A 26,587-nucleotide genomic window follows, 5' to 3' on the forward strand; every position below is an offset into this window, starting at 1 on the left:
AGTTTGTGGCAATCAACCTTGCACACAGCCACTGCCCAAGAGAGAGAACAGAAAGTTGTTCAGACTGCTCTCTACTTTTTCCAGTAATATTTAAACTAACTCACCTCTGCCTCTTCCAGAGCTAACCACAGCTCAGTTTTTTCTACTTCAGCTTGCTTTTTGGCTTTCTCAAGGTCTCTGATCATTTGCCATTTTCAGTAATTTGTTCAGTCAAATCAGCTATTTCCTCTGTGAGATAAGAATGACATCAGCCTGTGGTAGCCAGAGAAACTGAACTCTATGCTTTGTGACTGTGTTCAATACCTCTTTTGTGTACCTGCATATATACATATGTATACACATACGTACATGTGTACACGGTTGTATAAGTGTATGTATATGTATGTACAGATAAAAACAGATACCGCCAACTCATGCAGGATGACATAAACACAGGGACATTGGTGTGGTTTCATAGCCCTCCTTACAGAGAGCCTGGATGATACCTGCATGTGCTTATGTCTCTGGATAGGCCATCAGGATAACACTACAGGTCTTGTCATTATATGTTCACAGTGCATCTGTAAAATTCACTTTCACAAGCTGTACAGCCTCTTGAGGTCACCACCTTTATCTGGGAGTGGCACCTAAGCCCTTGATCTTACAACTCTGCAGCAGATAATGGAGAGCCAGGACATTTGCTTTATTAGCTTAGTCACTTTACAAACTTGCTTGACAACTTTTGGTGAGACACTTATATTCTCCATTAAAATGGAGAGAATAGTAATGACAGACTCCTGTAATTTAGTGCACCTTGTGCAGACATAAGCGTGCTTGTACAGCATGTCTTGTTGTGGTAGGACTGTGAACAGCTAAGAGGAAACCAGAGCCAAACACACCTGAGAGTCTTGTTTTCCTGTTTGACTGTTTCAAGCTGATCTAAGGTTTCCTCATAGGCATTTTTCACTTTGAAAAGCTCTTTGTTCAGTGAGCATGGTTCTTTAGAGAGAGCTTCCTGCTCCAGCTGGCTCTCCTCATACTTTCCCTTCCATTCTGCCATGACCTGAAAGACATCATGTTTCATTCCCTGCTAGTACTGAAAATGTTATTTTATTTGTAGCTATTTTCTGTGCTAAATAAATACCGCAGTCTCTGAAAACAGGATAAATTCCTATTGCCATGCTCTAGGGGAGCTTATAACTGTTACACTCAACTTGCTTTCAGTATTGACTTAAGCAGGGAGTATTGGTTTGGCCTTCTAGGAAGGCTAGACTTAAAAGATACTGTGCTCACTTATCACCTTATCAAAGTTCTGTTGCTTCTTGTCAAGGCCCGCTGCCAATGTGTTTGCTCTCTTTATGTCCACTGTCTCCACCTCCCCATGCAACTTCATCTTCTCCAAGGAGGCACACTTTGAACTCACAGTCTCTGCCAGCTGCCCTGCTTCCTGGAGATGCTGAGAGAGTTTTTTTCTTAAGGAATATGAATAAAAGAAACATATGACTCAAAAAAATCAGTGTACTATGTACATAATTTAATGAGTATTCTGATATAACAATATGAGAAGTCTTTTTTTTAATTAAGTGTATCTGCAAACCCCAATAAAATAATTTAGGTCAGGCTACTAAAAGTAGGTCTATGTTCTGCACAATGTACATAACATCTGGACAGTTCACCCATCATCATGTACTTGGCCTCCTCCAGCTCCTCTGGGCACTGAATAGCATCCGTCTCGTATTTTGTTCTCCACTGGGCCACTTTGCTGTTCGCCTTGGACAGGGCACAGTGCAGCTCCCCCTTGGCTGTGGGTTTTACTGTTCATTCAGACTTCCACAGTCTCCTCCTCATATTGTTCCCAGAGCAAGTCACAGTCATGGCAAGCAGACTGCAAGGCATGGGCCAGGGCGTTCTTGGCCTAAAAATTACCCATAATATCATGTATTTATGTTAGCTGTAACCAGCAGGTGACCCCATGACCTTGTTCACTAAAATAAAGTCACTGCAGCTTTGGCAGAAGAAAAAGGGCCAGAGGTTTCTAAGTGTTCAGGCGGCTGTCTTCAGCTGCAACCAACTTTTCTCAGCTCTACCACTAGAAAAGACCAAGACTGATGCTCTCACCTTGGCATATGCTGTAGCTTTTTCTTCTCTGGGGCTACAGAAGTAAAAGAAATCACATAGACCATGGCTTTAAAGTTAAAAAGCACGCAAAAAAATTAACCAAAAGTGAAACCGCTTTTACCGTGTCAGAGACCTCCTTAGCAAAGCACTTAAACACAGTGGTCACTGCACACATTCTGCCCAGTAGTAATTTTATTGTGTTAGAGTGTAGGCAACAATATTTACAAACTTCCAAAAGTGTTTTTTAAATGAGCTGGGGCCCTGATACATTTTGAAGCCTTAGCATGTGCTCAGTAGTTAGCGCTACCTTGATCTCTTCCTCTAGCGCCTTTTAAGTTCTTCTGTTTGCTGTGTAATTGCGTGCTTATTTCTGGACAGTTGCAATGTTATGGTATCTTTCTCTTCGAGTTGACGACCTAGTTCACCTGTGACAAGAGAAGACAAGTTTCCAGTACTGTCCAGATTAAGCATGCTGAAAGCATCCATATATAAAGAATAATCAGTAACAGACAAGTGGAATCACACAACGTTGTTAATCTTACCAAGTTGTTATCTTTATGTATATACTTTTACCATTCTTATTTTATCATTCTTGTTGCAGATACATTTTTACCATGTCATCTTTACTCTTAGAGTAATGCAGGGTTTAGTAATGAAATTATGAGACAGATGTAAGTCTCCTTCAACACTTATCTATTCTATCTCCTTCAACATTACTCTTATTCTGCTTTAATCATGAGTTTTACTGTTCATTCAGACTTCCACATACACATGCTTAACCCACAATTCTCTCAGCTTTAAATACTTAAGTGCATAGCACTTAGCTTCTCTATGGTTTCAAACCTTCCTTTCCTTTCTTGTTTGTTATCCCTTCTAAATTTCTTCTATACTAACAATCTTTTTAAAAACATTAGGGAAATTGGCAATCCTGTCTCTAGGTCTAGATGTTTCTCTTCAAGTTGTATCTATCACTCTAGCTTATCCTGTGTTTTCTTCCCCTTCCATTTTATCCTATCTTCTACTAAACACTTTAATACTCTCCACTGCTTTGCACAGCTTTAGTAATTTCTTCTGCTTTCCTACCCCTGTTATCAGTGTTTACTAGACCTCTTCTTTCTCTATTCGTCCACTCTCGAAACTTCCTCTTCTCTGCTATTCATCTGCTGGGTTACTGTAAGTCTCTGGTCCTGCTTGGCCTGTATAGGGAACTTTCCTGGTTTTCCCTTTTCTTCCTTTTCTCCTAAACCCACTTCATAATACTGAGTAATATTCCTACTGATTCCAGGTAGGTTTCCCTACTTTTTTCCACAAAGGCTGCTGCAATATATAGTGCGGTGCGTTTGGGCAGCCAGTGCTGCAAGAAACCTGATTCATCGTTGCTGCTGCCAGAGGACCAGAGCTAGCTGTGCTCCATCAGGATGGGGTGACTGGCATATGGTATTTTGTCCTGCCCATATCTGAGCAACTCCCCATCGTCTCCCAACTTACGGATTAATGTTAGTGCCACCAATGCCGTTTTTGCCTTACCTATCTGTTTGGCAATTTGACTTAAGGCAGTCATCAAGGAGGCCATATAGTGATCCCTTGGTGCATGATGTTTAACCTGGCTAAGAGCTGGTATAGCACAAAGGCTAATCAGTTTGCCTATTTCATTCTGACTTTATTAAATGTTTGAAGCAGGTTCTAAAAGTCCAATCCATAATGGTACCTTCTTTCAGTGGCCCAAGATCTGCAGCTATCTGTCTTACATCCTCTGGTGTCATTTCTTTGAATGTAACAAGACTAGTTTGATCTGCAGTACCTCTCTGTCGTGGGATGGTGGTAGTAGTCATTGTATATGCTGCTATTACCACCTCCTCTTTTTTCCATTCATATCTATTATCCCAATATGTGTTTTCCCTGACTCCCATTCTAATTCTCCATCACTTCCTGCAGATCAGCAGCTCTTTTTCATTTTTGCATCCTGATCTGCTTTTTCCAAGCATCTAATTTTAGTTTCACACTTTTTATGATCAGTTCCCTTTGGAGCTCTCCCTTGCTCTGGGTGAACCACTGCACAGTATATTTTAATGCTTCAAAATGCTTCTGTTATTCTTTCTTTTTCTAAATTCACCTGATTCTCTAATTCCAATTGTTTCCCTTAATACATTTTTGAGTCACTAGATGATATTCCTTTTCTAAAGACAAATTGTCTTTAGAAATATGCTTAATTGTTTCTTTTAAAACACAATTTTAATGTTGAGGCAGTATGATTTTATGCTGTCACACTGGCTCAACTGACACAAAATGCTTTAGCAGCTTCCCGTAACTGGTCCTGTGATACAAGAGGTATATCCTAAAGTTTCACTTCATAAGCTTTACAATAACTGGATAACATTTATTCTACATCACCCTCTGTCCTGTGGGCTGAAGTAACACATCTCTCCTTTCTTGGAGAGGTGCCTATAGCCCATGCTGCCATCTCTAGAATTCTTGGGTCTTCTTGTAGCCCTTCAATATAATCTTTTCAGACTTTTCCTAAGAAAAACATCTAAAATGGCTTAAGCTTTCCGTTTCATTCTATGATTCCTCTCGAGCACTATGCACAATGACATTACAACAAACCGGTCAGATTTACAGAATCATCTTGCAAGCATGATCACTTCAAAAAGATCACTTGGAAGAAAAGAAGAAAGAATTGGGTTTTGGTCTGTGTGTTCCCACATGACAGTCTCCATCCAAAGGTGTTGTAAATTCCCTCTTCCCTGATAAGGGATGGAGATGGGGGAGTCACAGATTGCAACCAGTATTTATTTGAACACCTTTTATTAATTAAGTTGCTACAGTTATTAGCCTTGAGCTGTTATCATTAATGCCAGGCAACTTCGAACACAGCACATTCATGTATTTCTTCACAGCTCACTCACACACACATATTCACCCATATCTTCCTAGTAGGAGGCCTGGAAGGCCAACATTAGTTCTTTACTCAGAAGGAGAGGATCATACTCACAGGCCAGTGCCCTCAGGGGCACTGTAGTCTTTGCATACGGCAGCCACCATACTCTTGGATGTCACCCCAGTTATACAACTCGTTGTTTATGCTAGTGTTTGCCAGTGGTCTTGGGCTAATTTGGCAGGTCTCGGTGTCCTGAGTTTGGCAGTTCTTATGGATTCATCAGGACCACTAGCCTCCAGACATTACCAGGTTTTGGGAGACTTTCACATGCTATGCCCTCTTTGGTCTGCTGTTTCCTTGCAGCTGTGTCTCCATCCATACACAGATATGCCTATAGACTTGTTCACATAAATTCATATAAATTCACATATAAAGGGTTTTCATGGCATGTGTAGCCGTATGGCTCAGCTGCTAGAACAGTATATGTCAGCACTCCCTGATCTGCTATTGTGTAAAATCCTTAAAATTCAGAAGGTTAGTTTAAGCCAATTCAGTGGTATTTTAATTTGAGATGTCTGACCTTGCAGTCAACCAGACCAAGGACCATTCACAGTCATTTACACTGTTCTAAGAAGTCTGCATGGGAACAGTAACAAGCTTCATAAGGGTAGCACACACACAGATACTGTACACACAGTGATCACGTGCACTCTTGGAGGAGAAAATGCAGTTCTAACAGGTTGCTAAAATAACTTGGGACTGTCCCAAATTCCCAGTCTCCCTGCACAGAATCAGTGAGCTACGGCACAGCATGGATTTTAAGAACAGAGAGACTGCTGCAATTATCTAATCTGACCTCCTGTATAACACAGACACACAGTTTTCTCAGTGCCTTGTTGATCCAGCCCCCATCTTGTCATTAATCTGGTACATATTTTTTTGAAAAAAGAAATTTCAATCTTATTTGAGGCCTTCAAACCTTGAGAGTGTCCCAGGTAAGCTATTCACCCTCACTGTAGGAAAGGTATACTTCTACCTTGACAACATCCTTTTTCAGGTCCCACCCTTGGACTCTTGCTTTGAGTCTGTCTTCTGGATGACAGGTTCCTGCATATTCAGAAACTTTTACACATGTAGGTTCTCTACATCACAAACAAATCATCTGTTAACATACAGTTTCATGAGTTAAATAGTTGGATTTAAATCTCTCACTGCACTTGAGTTCACATTTATCCTGTAGCTCTTTTCTGAACAATATCCAGGTTCTGGCATTCCTCCAGAAGTATCTAAACCAGAATTAGACATAGTATCTAGCAATGGACTTCCCAATCCTATGCTGCGAGATTATTCCACCCCCTATTCTTTTCAGCATGCCTCTGTTTACCCGTACACAAATCTGCCCACCCACATCACTGCCTTGAGAAGTCTTCTTCAGTTAGGGACCAAAATGCCACTTCTACCCTTTGCAATGTCCCTGCTCTCCAGGACACCCTTTTCAGTGCTGTAAGTGTGGTGTACCTTCTTTGTTCTTAGAGATCTAATCCTACATTTGCCTTTGTTCAAATATAACAAGCAGATGACCCCAGCTGGGTTGCCCTAAATTTAGCAACCCCTTATAAATGTCTTATTTGCATGGCAGTTCCTGAGTTAAAATTGTTTGGTTGCTTTTTTTTTTTTTTAATCCATGAATTAATGTAGCTAAGGTGCTACAGAAATGTTAGCATGTAGAAATGTTAGCCCTGTACAAAATGAGAGTGCCATGTGGAACTAATTTAGATGTCCTGCTGAAGTCTGTTTTGTTAATGTAGCTACATTTGCCCGTCAAGCTTGTAATTTAATCAAAAAAATGGTATCAGGTTTAAAAAAATTTCCTTTCAGTAAAACCATTCCAGTTAGAATTATTTAAACATTCTTCTTCAAACTTCTACTAGATAGTGGTTAAATATAGGATGTGGTATAGACCACCCTCCAGATTTTTGCTGAAACATGCTTGTGTCAAATTTGAGAATTTAAGCAAAGAATAGCCCAAGATTCAGATGAGCATGAATGAAGTGAAAATAGGTTTTGGCATAGAGTATTCAGGAAGGCATTTGGGTGGGCATTGCCCACACAGACCGTGCTATTCGATATGTCTTCATACTTTGCATAGTTGTTGAATATTAAGACAGTCTTTTCCTAAGAACTTTATCATTGACTTGTTTAGCAAGACTCTTCTCTCAAATGAACTGGGCCCAGTGCAAACACAAGAATGTTATTACAGACCTTTGTTTAACATCCCCATATAATATCTTGTTAGGAAATCCTTTCCTGCAAATTTGAATGCCTTCCAGAACACTGTTACCTCTCAGCTGGTGCAGAACAAGCTTGTGATCCATCAGGCCTATGACAGAGCAACATATGGATATACTGATTTTTCTAGCATTGGTCAGCTGGTCTTTCTGCCAATTTCTAATCTATATTTTATGAATTACCTGGAGTCTTTGTTTCATTGGGAATGATACAAAGCACAAATGAGGATGAGTTTTTTGCAATTTGGACATCAGCTTATTTAGATTTTCCTGTAAAAAAAGAGATCATTTGCAATCTCTGTATTACTTCAAGAAATAATGCAAATATTCTCAATATGATTTGACTCTGATGAAAAATAAAACTTTAGAAGCTTTTCCTTACTCTTCTAGTGAATATTCTACAATCCTGTATAGGCATCAGCAAAGCAAATAGCTACTAACAGTCGATACAATTGATAAACTTTCCTCCTGTCTTAAAATGAAAATATGTCCGTAGTGGTTAGAAGCTAAGCATAAGAGCTATTAAACAGGACAAGGATGGAAAGAAATGAACGATATTGTGGGATGCAAATAGTGGTCTTTCTTGACCAAATGAACTTTTGATCAAATTAATGAATGGGTTGATTTGTTGTTTTTATTACTTAGATGTATTAGTTATGTATATTTAAAAGAGAATTGAGCCACAAAATCAATGTTTGTCTATGATATCAGAAGTCATCTGCTTTGCAGGATAGTTTTTGTTAGCATTGCATTTCTTTAATCATCTCATGCGATAATGACATACTCTGAGTATAGCCCATGTCACAGCCAGGTGGATGCTGCACTCATCCTGCCAGGAAGGGCTGAGTTCCTGCTCCCAGGATATAGCAGCATCAAGGGGCTGCAACATGTAATTTATGTTGCCCACACTGACTGCAAGGAACTAGTTGCCACACAACACCCTGTACTCAGAGACACATCCTGGAAGAAGCCAATTACAGCCAAATAAGGGAAGGATGCTGTTAGCACCAAAGGTCATAGCCAAGACAGTCTGGGCTGTCTTGAAACTGTGCAACCTGATCAGAGCATATGGCTTCCCTTCTCCACAATCATCCTATTGGACTTCATCAGCAAAGCAGAATTCAAATTAACCTTTACCAGATCCCAAAGGTAACTTTCCACAGTATTGTATGGCAACAGAGAAAGTAGGAATGGTGAACTAGTGCAGACAGATCTGACAGGACTGCCTCCTTAGCATTTTCTGCAGCTGGCCCATGCTGTGCCGGAGAACACACCTACCCAAAAGAGTACAGAGACAGTTTGGAAGGAAGAGCCCTTTTTCTTGATTGATTTCTTCTTAATACTACTACCTTCAGCTGGAAAATGAAATGACAGTCCGACTGAGGTACTGCTGTACATCCCTTTGACAGCATTATAATTATGCATCTAATACATACAGCACAAATACTGACTCAACTCTGATTCAAGTCAGGTGATAGCTATAGTTGGAACCACCAGACAGGAGATGTAATCCTCTGATCTTACCTTCATCCATGGAAGCAAAGGTGGCATAAAGATTGCATAAAATTTTCATAGATGTTTTCTGACATAACCCCAGAACAGTTTTGTTCAGGGGGTCTTTGCTGTTCTCAAGCCAGCCAGAGATGTTGTAGTCCACTGTACCAGTGCAGTGCACCAGGGAGAAGTGGGCCTCAGCCTTTCCTTTGCTGGGCTTGGGCTTCTGGAAGTTGCTGGACTTGCCCAGATGCTGGTCATAGAGCTTGTTCTTGAAAGAAGTGTCAGTTGCCTTGGGGAATATGTACGCCTCTTCCAGGATGGAGAAGATACCCATAGGCTGAATAGAAAAAAGGTGTTTTCAAGTAAGATTAATTCATGTTATAATAATATGGGGTGAAAGAAATGCTAAAATTAAAGTACTGGAGGTATTTTATAGAGAATTAGCTTGGGAGGAGCAGGTAAGCAAGACTTTTTGTGAGCAGCTGGCAAGATATTCAAAAGCATCAGACCTTCACAAATAAGGTTTTCAACTACCAGACATTGGCTGGAAAACAAAGCAAGCCAAGCAAAAATTGTGCAGTAACTTCTTGGAATACAGTAGTGATGTCTCCTTATCCAGAAGGAGCAAAAAGCAAGCAGACATGAGACTTTCTAACATTTGAATTTAACTGAGAGGAAAACGTGAGGTGGAACCAATATGCAAAGACAGAATACAACTGGGGTAAATATGACAATGAAATGACGATTTATAATGATGTAGAAGAAAGAAAGACAGAGCAAAGAAATAAAATCAATGTCTTTTCAGAAGGCAGAATACATTTCCAGTCAGTGGATAATTAATCACAAGGGTTATGTTTAAAGGAAGGGAGGAGGTAAGGAGATCTGGAAGCTTCACAGAGAGTGTGTATTGAAGGCACTCAGTGCAAACACTCTCAAGAACCCCTTCCAGGTCTCATTTGTGTGATTGCACAAGCTGCGTAAGAAACTCACCTTCTCAATGAGCTCAATGAAAGCAGCCAGGTCCATCCCAAAGTCAATGAACCCCCATTGAATTCCTTCCTTCTTGTACTCCTCCTGCTCCAGCACAAGCATGTGGTGGTTGAAGAACTGTTGCAGTTTCTCATTGGTGAAGCTGATGCACAGCTGCTCAAAGCTGTTGAACTAATATTTGAGTAAGCATGTTAATATTGTTAAACTGACCCAAATCAATTTATTTCATAGAGATGTCAAGGCAAGGTCAGCCAGACTATCCCTGAAGGGTTTTGATAATAGCGTAAAAGATATATCATGGGTGGTCCAGGCTTACAGAAAAGTTGTGCTGTGCAGCACATGGTTGATGCAGCCTTCTTTGGCGATGTTTTTGGGTGACCCTAATGTCACTAAATACAGATTCTGTGGGGAGGGACACAGCAGCTTCATGGCTATGCTTCTGCCATTTCTTTTCTCTTATAAAGTGGTTAATGGATCTACAAAGGCAGAAGCAGCTTCTGAGAGACTTGCCCTGTTCTTGAGGGCTGCATTGGGGTCAGGAGGAGAGAGAAGGTCAGAGAAGTCAAACAAAAGGAAAAAAGCTTTTAAGACAGCCAGAGGTCTGAGAGTGCTATGTAAAACCAAACCTCAAAAATCTCAAAGCCAGCAATGCCTAAGACCCCAATAAAGTGCTGTCTTGGCTGCTTAGTATCCAGTTGTTGGTTGATGCAAACCACCATCCACAAGAAGAGTTTTTCAGAGACTGACTTGGAAATGGCATTCACTGCCTGGTGCACCTGCAGGGAGATGGTTCACACAGCTGTGTCAGGGCACTGCTAGTGCATCACCAGAATAAAATGCCTCTCCACTATACATAGATACTGTCAGCCCAGAAAGTACACTGATAGGCCTTAATGGTCCTCACTATCCTCAGCTGTGACCTGCACCCACTCCTGTCCCTTAGGGAGAGGACAGTTCCTGCTGCTCCCTGACACTCACCTGATCCACTGTTTGGCCCTTCATGGCATATTCATTTCCTACTTTTGCCCGGGATAGCACAAAGCTTTCAGCAAGTCTGATGCGTTCAGGCCCATCAGGTATGCTGCATTGTCAGGCTCTGTAAAACAAAAAAAAAAAAAGCTGAAAGACTTTCTTAGCTTGGACAGACAGAATGCATTGGAGCCAGCCAGAGCTCACTCTGAAACCTGCCAAACTGGTTGGCTTTACCCTATCCACAAAGCTTGAACAACAGTCTCATTTACTTTTCCAAAGAGCCTTGTAGGGCTGGTCCTCATGATTGAGTGACTACAGCAGCCCCAACAGTGGTAAAACCACTGAGTGCATTGGTGATGGGACAACAGAGTGATTTTCCCTTCAAGCCACTTCTCTGCAATATCACTCGAGCAGAACAAGTCTGGATGTTTTACCAGAAACTGAACACTACAGTAACATGTCCCAGTCACAAGGTCCTTCAGCAGAGCCATCAGGAATAAAGTAGATGCAGAAAGTGACTCTACAGGAGGTGGTAAGTTGAAGGCTGAACCTCCTTTTTATGTTCATCAAGGAACAACTGTTTCTTTCCTGGAAGGGTCCTTGCATTTCTAGTGAAAAATGGTATGCAAACAGTTGGAAATACGTCTCTCCAAACCATGCAGGTATTACCTTTCATGCCATCTGGCTCTGCCTGCTCCTCACATGGTTTCTGCTTGAACTTCATGTTCCCATAGTGCAGGATTGCTCCTGTCAGTTTGTAAATCCCTGTTCTCTCATCGTGGCTGAAGCCCAAAATGTCAATGGTTGCCTGCACACCAGATAGATCAGTTCATTATAATGGTGGTGATGGTAAAAGTGATACTGTCTCTCCTTGCTAAATGTACTCACATCTGTGGCAACAAGCTCCTCTTGGTCATCAATGCTGGCCACAGAAATCTCCCCTTGGCTGATGAATGGGTAGTCATACGGGTTGGTTGTGATGAGGAGCACCTCTGCAAGACAAATGAAGGCGTGAGAGCCAGATCCTTCCAGTGAAAATGGTACAACAGCTCAGCAAGGTTTCACAGGCTCTTTCTCCTTCTGCATCCCCAGACTCTTGGTTTTCTATTAAAGGACAAGAAAGACAGAGTAAATCCATTCATCTTCCTTCCACTGGATGAGCAGAAAGTCCCAGGCAGGTTCTCAGTCCTACCAGTTTAATATGCTGTGAACTGGGAGCTGAACATTCAGTCCTAGCAGACAAGGAACAAGGGCCATCCAAAGAAACAGCTTTTAAGAAAGATACTTTTAGGTAATACTTCTATGTGCTTATCCTCATACATGACACATACTAATCCATCCTGAACACCCCTTGCACCCACCGGGGTTGTGTGCTGGTCCTTATAAGTAATACAAACATGTCTGTTTATCTCCATCTAATTGAGGCCAAAATTCACAACTCGTTTTCAGTCCTGAGTCCTATGGCAGAGTAAGAGCAAAAGTGAAGGTGTGCAGACATGCAGTGGGGTTGTGCAGCGTGCAGGAGAGGAAGCCCTCCATACATTGAAGATAAATCTGTTTGTGTCCTTGTACAGACATGCAGTCCCACACGGCAGTCTCTCTGGGAAGGGAAGAGGGAGGTGGTCAATGTTGGAAGGGCACATAGTGGGAGGATTGGGGTAGGAGTTCCATCTTGGGAGATGTTCTGTGGATAGCTGGGAGGGATGGGCAGTCGAGTGAGGATGAGTGCAGTTAGTTGAGTGTGTGGCAAAAGGGTTTGGGACAGATGTGGGGCATGGGTAGGGTATGCCATGGCAGTGGGAAGGGAGAAAAGGCTGGAGGAGCTATACTGGAAACGGGGAAGAACTTTTGCCCATATGATGAAGAGTTCAGATAGACTGTTTGTAGATCAGTATATCTGGCCATCCTGCACCCAGAGAATTTCTAACCTTTCTATTGAAGATTATTCACAGGATCTGGCCCATAGCTGGATCTGGACATGGTTGGACTTTCCACACCTGCAAGAACAGCAAGGTGTAAGCAGAGTAAATTATCCACCCCCACATCTCACCTGCACATAGTTTTCATTAGAACTTAACCAAGGAAGATAAATTGGAGGTGGAGTAACCCCTAGTGCAACACCATTATACAGAGATAAAAGTGCTGTGTACAGCTTTGGTAACCCAGTCATTGGTGATGCTGGAATGCAGATAACATAAATAAGCACATGATCAAAGCTTCAGTGCTTTGCACAGCCTGAGGCACCTGCCGAAAGGGGAAGCTGGGTGCTTGTGACAGATGGCGCTAGGCCAGCAGGTGCCACTGGACCCTCTGTCACTGAGCTGGCATATTTAGGGAAAAGTTTCCCATATTGATTTTACTGTACAATGTCACCAGGTGATGGCTGTCCTTTCCAAGTAGTTCAGGCTTCTTATTGGAAAGAATCTGGTAGAAGATGTGGTAGCTTCTCTCAGCTTTCAGCTGGAAGGTGACTTGACTTTGCCAGCCAGTCAGTAGTATGTAGGCACATATAAATTCCTCAAACTCTTCCTTACTTTACAGTAAAGCAGTAGGCCCACCTCCTTTACTCACAGGTCTCAATATCACCAGAGGCCAGTTTTCCAGAGGAACAATAGAATCACAGAATCATTTAGGTTGGAAAAGACCTTTAAGATCATCCAGTCCAACCATTAACCTACACTACCATGTCCACACTAAACCAATCAAGGGTAGACTAGACTAGACTACTATTCCCCAGAGTGCCATGTCCACCCGTTTTTTGAACGCTTCCAGGGATGGTGACTCCACCACCTCTCTGGGCAGCCTGTTCCAATGCTTGACTACCCTTTCTGTGAAGAAATTTTTCCTAATTTCCAACCCAAACCTCCCCTGGCGCAGCTTGAGCCCATTTCCTCTCATCTTATCACTTGTTACTTGGGAGAAGAGCACAACACCCACCTCACTACAACCTCCTTTCAGGTAGTTGTAGAGAGCAATAAGGTCTCCCCTCAGCCTCCTCTTTTCTAGGCTTAAACAACCCCAGTTCCCTCAGCCGCTCCTCATAAGGCCTGTGCTCCAGACCCTTCACCAGCTTCATTGCCCTTTTCTGAACACGCTCCAGCACCTCAATGTCTTTCTTGTATTGAGGGGCCCAAAACTGGACACAGTATTCCAGGTGCGGCTTCACCAGCGCCGAGTACAGGGGGACAATCACCTCCCTGCTCCTGCTGGCCACACTATTCCTGATACAAGCCAGGATGCTGTTGGCCGCCTTGGCCACCTGGGCACACTGCTGGCTCATGTTCAGCTGGCTGTCGACCAACACCCCCAGGTCCTTTTCAGCCAGGCAGCTTTCCAGCCACTCTTCCCCCAGCCTGTAGCGTTGCATGGGGTTGTTGTGACCGAAGTGCAGGACCCAGCACTTGGCCTTGTTAAACCTCATACAGTTGGCCTCGGCCCATCGGTCCAGCCTGTTCAGGTCCCTCTGCAGGGCTATCCTACCCTCCAGCAGATCGGCACTCCCACCCAACTTGGTGTCATCTGCAAACTTACTGAGGGTGCACTCAATCCCTTCATCCAGATCATCAATAAAGATATTAAACAAGGCTGGCCCCAAAACAGAGCCCTGGGGAACACCGCTCATGACCGGCCACCAACTGGATTTAACTCCATTCACCACTACTCTCTGGGCTCAGCCACCCAACCAGTTTTTTACCCAGCAAAGAGTACGCCCATCCAAGCCATGAGCTGCCAGCTTCCCAAGGAGAATATTATGGGAGACTGTGTCAAAGGCTTTGCTAAAGTCCAGGTAAATGACATCCACAGCCTTTCCTTCATCCAATAGGCGGGTCACCAGGTCATAAAAGGAGATCAGGTTGGTCAAGCAGGACCTGCCTTTCATGAACCCATGCTGGCTGGGCCTGATCCCCTGGTTGACCTGCATATGCCTGTTGAGCACACTCAAGATGAACCGCTCCATAATCTTCCCTGTTAACCAGAACTGCTGATAAATGATGGAAAGTGGCTTGGCAAGCTCCTCTGCCAGCTCCCTCAATACTCTCAGGTGGATCCCATCCGGCTACATAGACTTGTGAGCATCCAGGTGGCATAGCAGGTCATTAACTGCTTCCTCCTGGATTATGGGGGCTCCATTCTGCTCCCCGTCCCTGTCTTCCAGCTCCGGGGCCTGAGCACCCTGGGGATGACTGGTCTGGCTATTAAACACAGAGGCAAAGAAGGCATTAAGTACCTCAGCCTTTTCCTTGTCCTCAGTGACAATGTTCCCCCCCACATCCAGCAAAGGATGGAGACCCTCCTTGGCTCTCCTTTTATTGTTGATATACTTATAAAAACAAGTTTTATTATCTTTTACAACACTGGCCAGATTGAGTTCTTGCTGGGCTTTTACTTTTCTAATTTCCTCCCTGCATGACCTAACAAGATCCCTGTATTCCTCCTGAGTTGCCCGCCCCTTCTTCCAAAGGCGGTAGACTCTCCTTTTTTCCCTGAGTCCCCGCAAAAGCTCCCTATTCAGCAGGCCGGTCATCTTCCCTGCCAGTTCGTCTTACGGCACACAGGGACAGCCTGCTCCTGCGCCCTTAAGACTTCCTTCTTGAAGAAGGCCCAGCCTTCCTGGACCCCTTTGCCTTTCAGGACTGCCTCCCAACCAGTGTCCTCAACAGGCCAAAGTCTGCCCTCCGGAAGTCCCTGGTAGCAGTTTTGCTGCCCCTCCTCTTTACATGGCCCAGAATCAAGAACTCTATCATATCATGATCGCTAAGCCCAAGACGGCCTCTGACCACGACACCTCCCACTAGCCCTTCTCTGTAAACAGCAGGTCAAGAGAGGCACCTCCCCTGGTAGGCTCCCTGTGGAGTGATTGCTGGAGGTGACTTGGACAATAGACTTAGATTTTCAGTTTCAAGAAAGGCACAGCATTTGAAGAAGCAATCCGGGTGGTACGCAGCTGGAATTGATTCCACAGGAAGTTCCCCAAGCCTGTAATCTTGGATGTCGCAACCCAGGGGAGCCTGGTGTGCTGATTCTAAGAGGAACTCCCCAGGGGGTGGAGTGGTGTGGAGACATCACGGCCAAGCCCTGTGATAAGGGGCACCATGGCACTGATAAGCTGCATAAGTGATACCCGGAGGCAACAAACCATCATGATGTTGGCAAAATGCTGTCCTTTAGTAACCTTTACTCATTATAATGTCATTATAATACCAAAACACACTCCCATCCCAAAACCTACCCTCCTCCAAGGTGAGACCACTCCTCACTGAGCCTGCACTCTGAATTTTTCTGAGCCTATACCTTTAAAACGAAGCGAGAAAACTTTACACCAATCATAACAAAGTATGCATGACTAGAGTCCCTCAAGCTCCACCTGAAAGGTAAAAAATAGTATAAATTAACCTCAAGAGAGAGGGGATGTTAGGGGAAGATACCACCGTGTACTACTCTGACCTCTGGGATCAGTCGACGCGCTGAGCCTCTCTTGCCTCCCCATCGGGACGCCTTTGGGTAAGAATCTAACACTTGGTTATACCAAGTGCCTCCCCGGGAAACTTAGAAACCTCTATAGAGTCGCTTTAGGTCTGTTGATGCATCTGTGTTATTCTAAACTTTGGTATTTACATGTGCCTTGCAGTCAGTGAATTTATCACCGGTAATCCAAAGAACCTGTGTGTCTGTTGCTTTAATAAATTGCTTTGATTTATTGGTCTAGCTGTGTCATTGAACGCGACCAGACGCTTTAAGTGTGGCCGTGATAGTTCATGCAGCACGACTAGACGAAAGGTGCCTACGTTATTTGTGAATCCGTAATCGTGATAGTTCAGTGCACTGAACGTGACCGGACTTATAACGATAAATTGGGTACCTTCCAAAGCCTCTCTTGACGCAACACTCCCTTACCAGCTGTGTCAGAAAGTTATTCTCCACACACTCTAGGAACTTCCGAGACTGTTGCCTCTCTGCTGTGTTGTATTTCCAGCAGATGTCCGGCAAGTTGAAGTCCCCCACAAGAACAAGGGCTGGTGATTGCGAGACTTCTGCCAGCCGCTTGTACAACGCTTCATCCATCTCTACATCCTGGTTGGGTGGTCTATAGCAGACACCCAACAGGACATTTGCCTTGTTGGCCTTCCCCCTCATCCTTACCCATAAGCACTCAACCTTATCATCACCACTGTCGAGCTCTATACAGTCAAAACACTCCCTAACATACAGAGCCACCCCACCGCCTCTCCTTCCTTGCCTATCCCTTCCGAAGAGCTTACAGCCATCCAGTGCAGCACTCCAGTCATGAGAGTCATCCCACCACATTTCTGTGATGGTGACTATGTCATAGCCATCCTGCTGCACAAGGGCTTCCAGCTCCTCCTGTTTGTTGCCCATGCTGCATGCATTGGTGTACATGCACTTGAGACAGGCTATCGATTTTGCCCCCAACGTTGCCATGCCACCCCTGGGCTCCTCTCTAGCAAGCCTGGTTATATCCCCTTCCACATTCGAACCTAGTTTAAAGCCCTCTCAATGAGCCCCACCAACTCATGGGTGAGAATCCTCTTCCCCTTTGGAGACAGCTGATCTCCATCAGCCACCAGCAGGCCCGATGCCATGTAAACCTCCCCATGATTGAAAAAAACAAAATTCCACCAATGGCACCAGTCTCTGCGCCACCTGTTAATCAGGTGAGTTTTTCCATTCCTTTCAGCACTCTTTACTGCCACTGATGGGATTGAGGAAAACACTACCTGCGCTCCCGATCCTGCGACCAATCGCCTCAGTGCCCTGAAGTCCCTCTTGATTGCTTTAGGACTTCTCTCTGTAATCTCATCACTGCCAACCTGTACAACCAGCAACAGGTAATAATTGGAGGGCCTTACAAGGTTGGGAAGTTTCCTAGTAACGTCCCTAACCCGGGCCCCAGGGAGGCAGCAGACTTCCCTGTGGGATGGGTCTGGATGGCAGATTGGGCCCTCGGTTCCCCGCAGGAGGGAATTGCCTACCACAATTACCCTCCTCTTTCTCTTAAGAGGGGCAGTCGTAATGCATGGGGCTGACTGACTGGCCCTCGGCAACCGCCTGGCTGGACCTTCACCTTCACCTACTTCCCCACTTGCCTGGCCCTCAACTTCCAGAGCCCCATATCTTTTATCTAAGGGTAACTGGGAAGGTGAGGGAGGCCGGGAGGGGATTCGCCTGCCTCCCTGGGTAGGGACCTGTTTCCATTCCCCCCCGTCTCTTGGATCCCCTCCTTCTGCTTGCTGGCAAGAGGGTAGGGGATCCTCCGCTCCTTGTGGGGCCTCCATCTGCTGCCTTGGCCCCAGGGACAGTCGGGTGCAGCTCCACCAGTCTATCTCCCTCTCGCACGCCCTGATACTCCTCAGCCTTTCCACCCCCTCCTCCAACTCTGCCACCAGGCTGAGACCATCTACCTGGTCACAGCGAATACATTTGCTGTCTCCACTGCCCTCCGGCACAAGCGACAGGCTTAGGCACTCCCTGCAGCCGGAGACCTGGACGGCTGCTTGTTTGTGCGGGAGCTCCGTCTGGGTCACCGCATTCCTTCTGGTGGCGGCTTTCGGGTGAGTGGTAACCATAGCTGCCGGGTATTCTCCTGGAAGGACGATGACCACTGCCTGAGTTTCCCTTTGGAACTAGGGAGCGGGGGCACTCGGCCTTCCCTGCTCGCGCAAACTGACGCGCCACACTCCTGGTCGCTGGCGCTCCCTGGGGGCTGCTTTTATAGGCGGGGGGGTTTGGCCGCTGTCACTCCTGGCCCCGCCCACGCTGCGTCAGAGCTGCCGCACGTCAGCAGCTCGCCCTTTCCCGCTCTAGGCTGGGGGCTGGGCTGCCCGCTCTCTCCCTGCACCTTTGCCGCCTTCGCAAGGGTGCCCCGGCACGAGCATCCGCTCCGGAGCCCCCGACCTCGGTGACTGCGCCCAAGTGGCAGTTACACCGGGTTTTAAACTGCCGCCGTCACTCCTGGCCCCGCCCACGCTGCGTCAGAGCTGCTGCACGTCACCAGCTCGCCCTTTCCCGCTCTTCCCCGCTCTAGGCGGGGGGCTGGGCTGCCAAAATGAACACGAATGAATTTACCCTGGCAAGCAGACAAAAGGTAGTGCTCAGTGCAGTATTCTCAGGGTAACATGCCAGCATGTTTTTCGCTCTTGAATCTCTGTGACAGCATCTCCAAATCAGTCTGAACTATCTTAGATATTCAAAGATAGATAAAGCAGAACAGTTTGTTGCAGCCCATGCAGCTATGAGCATGAAACAGCTGTAAACACATCGGCACATGACAACCAACCAAGAAATTTGTCAGCAAGAACATTTCTCCCAGCCCAGTGGCTCCCAGTTGCAAGTAATAAGCAAACAGGATTACAAATGCAGGAGGGCAGAGAGAAACATGATGACTCACAAAGCACAAGGAATTGTCATTTGTCACAGTCTTGGCATTTCCGAAGGTCTCCAGCAGCGGGTAGGCACTGATCCTCAGTGGAATTGATCCTCAAGCGTACCCTGTGAGAATATTTGAATAATTATTGAAAAACATCATGGACTACGTGGTAGGAAAAAGTGACTATGTTGTGGCTCACCTGATTACATGTGCAGCCACGTGCCCTTCATTTCAGCTATACAGCATTACTACAGCATCTTCTCGACTACAGCACCAAGAAACAGCACTATGTGTAAATGGTAAATAATTCATTTTTCTCCTATTCAGAATTCTCCCATGGTCAGAGCTCTCGCCTCTCAGCCACAGGGACAGGCTGGTCCATGTGAAGAAACTGGAGCTTCTGATTCTTCCTGGACACCAATCCCCCAGACCTAGTTTCAGTCCAGGTGAAGCTACACCTGGGCAGTGACAGTGGCAGCTCTGGTGGCTTGTATTTGTTGTGGTCCTAACTGCATATCAGTCCCTGGTCTTACTGCTTTTTGAGAGTGGCTAAAGCTAATAAAAAATATTTTGTATTTTGAGGTAAATGTTTGTCACCAGTGCTGTCCACAGCCACAAGCTGATAACATCCCAGACTGCCCCTCTGCCAAGCCTTTCTTCCTCACACCTTCATCCAGGACTCCTTCTTCTTGGTCAAGTCCCCGCTTGCTGCAATTGTTGCAAAGTACTGGATGACACACTTTGTGCTCACAGTCTTCCCTGCACCAGATTCTCCACTGTTAAAAGAAAGCACAGAGCGAAGAATTATCTGCCCACTTTTTGTTGGAGACAAAGTTGAAAGTAACAGATGTACTTACGTGATTAGGATAGACTGATTTTCACGATCTGTCAAAGGGAAAAATAACTGCAGTCAGATAAGCTGTAGGGAGAAGTGCTGGTTCTCAGGTAACCTGTGACCTAGTGCCCATCAAAGGGAAAGAAAAAAAATCTCTGCAAGCAAAACTGAAAAGATGCATGGTCTTTTTCTCCTCCTCTCTTCCCCTCCCTGTACTCCACTTTTTGTCTTCTCTCCTCCACCTTTGCTCCATCCCACCCTCTCCTCTTTGCTTCTGTCTCTACCATTCTTTACCTTTATTACTATTTAATAAGGGACAGGACTTGATTCAAACCATGTATTTGATGAAAATATTTCTTCCAGCTCTGTTCTGAACCTACTTGCTGTTGCTTGAAGCCACACACTGGTGTGCTGACTAAGGACTTCCCAGATAGTGTGTCCTATCCAACTGCAACTGCTCTTTGCAGTGGCTCCTGTTACGGTGCTTAGCTTAGTACTTAGACCAGACATACAGATAATGTGCAGTACAACAGCACAGCACTTCAAGAATAAAAAAATCTATTTCAGGAGACAGGGAAAACTGTCTGGAGCTGGTTTTGCATCACATAGAGATAAAATAGGCACATCTAATTCCACAACAGTTGGGAGCCCAAACAGATAATCTGCAACATGACACAGAACAAGGAACTGGGGTAGCACGCTGTGAGAGATGGCAAAAGCAACTGAGCCCACGGCAGATAAGGAATAGCATTTGGCAGAAGCAGTGTTTCTGACACTGATTTTTTTCTATGAGTCTGGTCAAAATAGAAAAGCTCACCAGTCAGCATGAACTGATAGGCATTGTCAGAGATGGAGAAGATGTGTGGAGGTGCCTCCTGGCACTTTTTACCTTGGTAGCCCAACACTGCCTCCAGGTTGTACACTGGCAGCCACTTGTAGGGCTTGACGGTGACACAGAAGAGAGCTGAGTAGGTCTGCAGAAAAAAACCAGAAAAGTCACTGAAGTCCATCTCCTGGCAGCTGGATTTTCTCCTTTGCCATGAGGGGGAACTTACATACATCATCCAGGAGCTGTAGTGGTCCTTGAGGTTGTAGAGGATGGCAGGTTCATGCAGGTGGGTCAACATGGCCACATCCTCAATTCTGTCGAACTCAGGTGGGTTCATGGCATATACACCATCAGGTTTGACAGCAACCATCTATAATTCAGAAAGAAAGAGTTAACCTTGATTCAGCAACTCTCAATGCTCCTTCCATGTGTACACACAGAGACAGAAACACAGAGAAGTAATACCATCTGTAAGACTGCTCTAATTCAGATTTTTCTTTCTGTTTAACTGTGAAAAACAAGATATGGCTATTACAGGGCAGACACTGCTGCCAGCCAGGAACTCTACAACACTGGCAAATTTACAGGTGGTAAATTTACTGTCCTGGAATTGCTACAATCATGCAGACAGGATTTGTGCTGGACCAGATCTTTCTACACATTATTGCGGCTTTTGAACTTCAGGTCACTGCTGCTCATGGCTGTAATAGCCAGAGGCACAACTGCTGGCCGGTCTACCTTTCAGCCTCCAAGATTCACACTGCACATTGCTGGAGAGACAGGACACTAACAGCACAAGATTCATCAACAGCAAATCCTTCCTTGGAAGAGATTTGTTCCACTCCTGCCTGTTGCCATTCTTAATTAAACAAAGGCTCTAGCCCTACCAAATAGCACTGTCTACTGGCTCACATTGTGGGTGACCATCCTGTCACAAAGCCAGAGCTTGTGGATATGTTGGCCAGGGGGTGGGGGGCAGATGTGCAGGAAAGCAGATGTGCACAGACAGCAGCAGCTTATCTCAGCCACAATGAACCATGAAGGAGCTTAAAAATCCTGTTGTCATTTCTCCACATGACTTTTCCCATTGCTTTTATCCATTGCTTTTACGCTGTAATTGCTGCTCCCATGGACTGGTCCAAGCTGACTAGTCCAATCCAAGGAGGAAATAGTGTTACTGCAGTCATATTTGATTCGGAAAGATGGCCATGGCCTGTTAGAGCAGCTCATGCAGGAACAAGAATGGGGACGTGCCCACAGTGAGCACAAGGGAAGAGCCAGCTCACGCCATTCTGGACAAGCTATTAGTTTTCATGCCTTAAATTCTCACCTTAACAATCAGTTGACAGAAAAGAGGAAGGAATAGGCTGACATCTCTGATCTCTGAAAGAGTGGAAGGTCAGACTCCAGCTAAGCTACAGCCTCTCTGAAGGCCCAATACCTCTCACTTACTGTGAGCAACCACTCCAGTTGAGGACCAGCAAAGTAAACCACAGATACCAGTCCTTCCCTACCCAAGGAATGGCCCAGTGGGGAATCTACAGCAGATTTCCCACCGCAGTGCTACAGCCTTGCCAAGCTCCAAGCATGGGGAACAGCACCTGTGACACGAGCCCTCCACCCCTCTGCGGGTCAGTCACAGCATGGCCATGAGCCTGGCCAGGGGATCAGGATCCACCAACAAAGGCTTTCTCCCTGACAGTTTTTATAGGCTCAGCCCCTTCCCTTAGCTTGGCCCCTTCCCTATATTCGGAAGGAAGGGATCGATACTCCCGCCTGCTCACCAATTCATGTTAGTTTTCTGCCATATACAGTATGTAAAGAAAGGAGTCGCTCTTTTTTCCAGTTTTAGTAACTCTGGGACCTAACTGTGGTTTGTAGACTCTTTGTTGTGAGAATTTTCTCTACTGGGGAACATGCTCTTCTGCCAGCTACAACCACAGCACTTCACTCATCCCTACTGTCCTGGTTTCATCTGGAATAGAGTTAATTTTCTTCCTAGTAGCTGGCACAATACTGAGATTTGGATTTAGCATGAAAATAATGTTGATAATACACTGATGTTTTAGTTGTTGCTAAGCAGTGCTCACACCAGTCAAGGACTTTTCAACTTCTCATGCCCTGCCAGAGATAAGCTGGGAGGGGGCACAGCCAGGATAGTTGACCCAGACTGGCCAAAGAGGTATTCCATACCTTATGGCGTCATGCCCAGTATATAAGCTGAGAAGAGTTGGCCAGGGGGCAGCGATCACTGCTCAGGGACTGGCATCATCAGTGGGTGATGAGCAATTGTATTGTGCATCACTTGCTTTGTGTATTATTATTATTATTACTACTGTTATTACTACTACTATTTTACTTTATTTTATTTCAATTATTAAACTCTTCTTATCTCAACCCAGGAGTGTTTTTCACTCTTACTCTTCTGATTCTCTCCCCCATCCCACCAGGGCAGGGAGAGTGACCAAGCACATGTGTGGTGCTTAGTTGCTGGCTAGGGTTAAACCATGACACCTACTCTCACCTGTATGTCAAAGAAATAATAGTCCAAAAGGTACCTGCCCCACTACTCCTTCTCATGGGATGCCTGGGCAGTGAGTGGCAAGGGAATGCAAAGCAGTTACCCGTCGGGTGGAGGGCAAGGCCATAGGAAGGGAAAAAGGTGATGAGGATTCATGCAGGATCAGTTATGGCAATTCTTGTGCATTCCCATCACTGCACAGGTCAGGAAGGACAGGAGGAGAGGCTGTGACTGAAGTATGATGTGACAAACCATGGCAAAATAGAGGCTAATCAGAAAGAACAACACCCAAATCTAGCCAGGGATGGACATTTCATGAATGCCAAACCCTGAATATGCTACAGAAGTTTAGCTTCAAATACCGCTTTGGCTGCCTAGGACGTTGACTACCCTTGCTACCAAAAGGAGCTGCAGAAGCCATGTCACACTTTGCTATCAGGTTTAGACACAGCTGATTGCAATTCCCAGGTGAGAAGGATATTGGCAAGGGAACATAGTAGCCACCAAAATGCTGGGCACTAGCCACCTTTGCATGCCAGCTAGGACAGTGCAGTTCTGCTCAATCCTGAGCACTCGTGAAGCAGAGCACCACTTCCATGTGAATTGCGGAGGCTGTAGAGTCAGCCATGCCTGGGAAAGGCAGACCTGTGTCTGAGGACAAGCAGGCTGTGCAAGGATACACTGCACCTATGCAACTCATGCTTGGGCAGCACAGACCGAGGACTAGCAGCAAGGCATGGCCAGCATAGACTCAGACACCCCTCTCCCTTCCCCAGAGCCCAGCTGTGCCACAGGCTTCCAGGACCACACTGCCAAACCATCACAGAATCCACTTCAGCCTACATATGTGCCCTGAAAAGCATAGGAAACCAGTGGGAATTAGCATGGTGAAAAATAAAAATGTAGCTAAGTTCTCCAGCTCTGTGGGAGAGGTTGGGGGTCAGGCAGGACCCAGAGCTGAGCTCTCCCATCTCAGGGCAAAGCACCATGACCAGCAGGCAGCACAGCCAGGCTTCTGCTGGGTTACTCTCTTTCTGGCCCAACAATCTGTGTCCTTGGTTGCACATTTTCAATGAGATAAAACCCTCAGTGACTCTTGCGAAACTCTTGCAAAGGGGGTATGAACACCCTTTGGGCCAAGGTGGGCTTTCACTGGAAGTCTTCCAGTGCCAAATGCTCTCTTTGGTTGGTACAGAGCAGACAGGCAATGGCTGAAAATTAAGCTCACCTGGCAGGGCAGGTGAGGACAGCAGTTGGCAGGAGCGATGGGAGCCCTCATGCCTGCATGGATAGAGGTAGCTCCTGGTACATGAACGGAAGGGTCTCCTCTGCCCCAAGTCATCCTGCCTGTTTTGGTCATCTTCTGTCACTATTCAGTATCACCCGTTCGCCCTCCACACCGCATGGACACTCATCCAAGGTGGCAGCACCAGCATTCCCTCACCAGAACAAAGCCTACAGGACTTGGATGAAGCCAGAAGCCTGCTCCAAATAGCTCCTGCCACCACCCAAAGCACCACTCCCAGCTGGAGCACCCTGGGGCACCTGCAGCTGCTTCTGCAGCATGGGGAATGTTACCTCACCTTTCAGACACAGCGGCTGGCCCTGGTTGTGTTTGTCCGAGGAAAGCTGACCCCATGGTCTTGGCAGGAGCAAGTAACTAGTGTTTTGACAAACATGTTCCATATTGCCCTTAATTTCATTTAAGGTCACTAAAAATGGACAACACAGCCACATATCTCATGAACCATGAATTCCTAGAATCCCCCTAAGCCTGGAGGATGAGGGAAAGCTTTTTTTAGCAAGGTTCCCCTGTGATCAGCCTTTTGAACTGAGCACAGTGAATGTACTGAGTGTCTGCAAAAAGCGGAGACACACCAGACCAACAACCAGTTTGGGGCTTTGTCCTGACACTGAATTGTCAGTGTGATTCATACAGGGCCTTTCCTGCTCCCAGGCATGCCCAAAAGCAAGGGGAATGGACCCTACTCCTCACACCCAGTTGCAGGATCAGAGCAAAGAGCACACACAGGCAGCAAGAGCCACTCTCCCTGTTTTCTCTCACTGGTTCAGGTGCCCAGCTGGGAGCAGAGTGCAGGAAAAAAATTAGCAACAAGCAATGATCCACAGGTAGCCCCTGCTGCCAACTAGTCACAGGCATCTGCTGAGCACTGCAGCAAGAACATACTGGACTGTTTAAAACCATTTGCATGCAGCCATTGTCTCAAATGCTCTAAATCAGGGCCACCCAGTATATCCACAAGCTGTAGTATCATTTCATGTTCTCCCCAGCCCAGCAAGGGTTAGTAGCTAAAAAAATACACATTACTTTCCGATCTCTTAAGTAATTCTGCTCTGTGAACTACGCAACCAGCTACAACAGCCATTGCTATTACATGCCCGCTATTTGAAGAGGCCCCACTTTTCATTGTAACAGTCATACTCTTATTTCTAGCAGTTCTCCATTATTATATGAAAACATTTCTCAGGATAACAGTTGCTGTAAAATCTTATCAGAAGGTAGCCTGTAGCAAGGGCTGAGATACAAAAATATGCCTGTTACATTGCAAAGCAGGAATGCCAAGAGACTTGGGGAGTGCAGATGAATCTGCACATCTAGATTTTTTGGTTTTTTTTCTTTGGTACAAACTTTTCTATGTTTAGACATGTCTGTGCTTTGGAGTCTTTGAATGTTTGACAAGCTGTGTGAATAGGGATGACGGAGCTTCATGCAAATGAAAATCACATAGTGCCATGACAGATCTAAAACTTAAATCTCTTGTTATAAATAACAATGGGAGTTGAATGAGTGGGGTACTGCAGGTCTTTAAACCCAACCAAGGAAATTCCAAAATTACAGCAAGCTGAAGAAAGATTACTGCTTTTGTTCCATGTGTCTGGAGTTTTCCAGAGAGCAACTGCTTTAGAAATACTACGTATTTCACTCTGGCAAGGTGGCTATTCTTCCCACTCTGCAGAGGAGATTACATGTGAATGATTTGCGTCCTCTAATGGAAAAAGACAGGACCAGACTCAAAGCACGTTGTGGACATCTGAGTGCCAGCTTCTGAGTACTGGATGAAATCCAGACCCCAAGGGTCTAACATAAAGTTCCTTGAGCTGTGCAGGGGATCGTTAAGTACCTCGGAAGAACAATGCACAAACTCTGCTAAAAAAAAGGGGATCTGCTTAGCCTGAGCTGAGTGATGATGCTGAGCACCCACCCCTTCAGTGCTGGTCCCAGAGCCTGTCACTGCCTTTGGAGGGCTTGAGCAGAGCTCAGCCCCTCTGACC

At 45.5% G+C, this 26,587-nt stretch overlaps 1 pseudogene; it reads right to left on the bottom strand.

The window, feature by feature from the left end:
- Positions 1 to 26,587, bottom strand: part of LOC104027666 (myosin-13-like) — a 61,159-nt pseudogene that overhangs the window by 19,026 nt on the left and 15,546 nt on the right.

Source organism: Pelecanus crispus, chromosome 12 (assembly GCF_030463565.1).
Source record: "Pelecanus crispus isolate bPelCri1 chromosome 12, bPelCri1.pri, whole genome shotgun sequence".
NCBI classification, from domain to species: domain Eukaryota; kingdom Metazoa; phylum Chordata; class Aves; order Pelecaniformes; family Pelecanidae; genus Pelecanus; species Pelecanus crispus.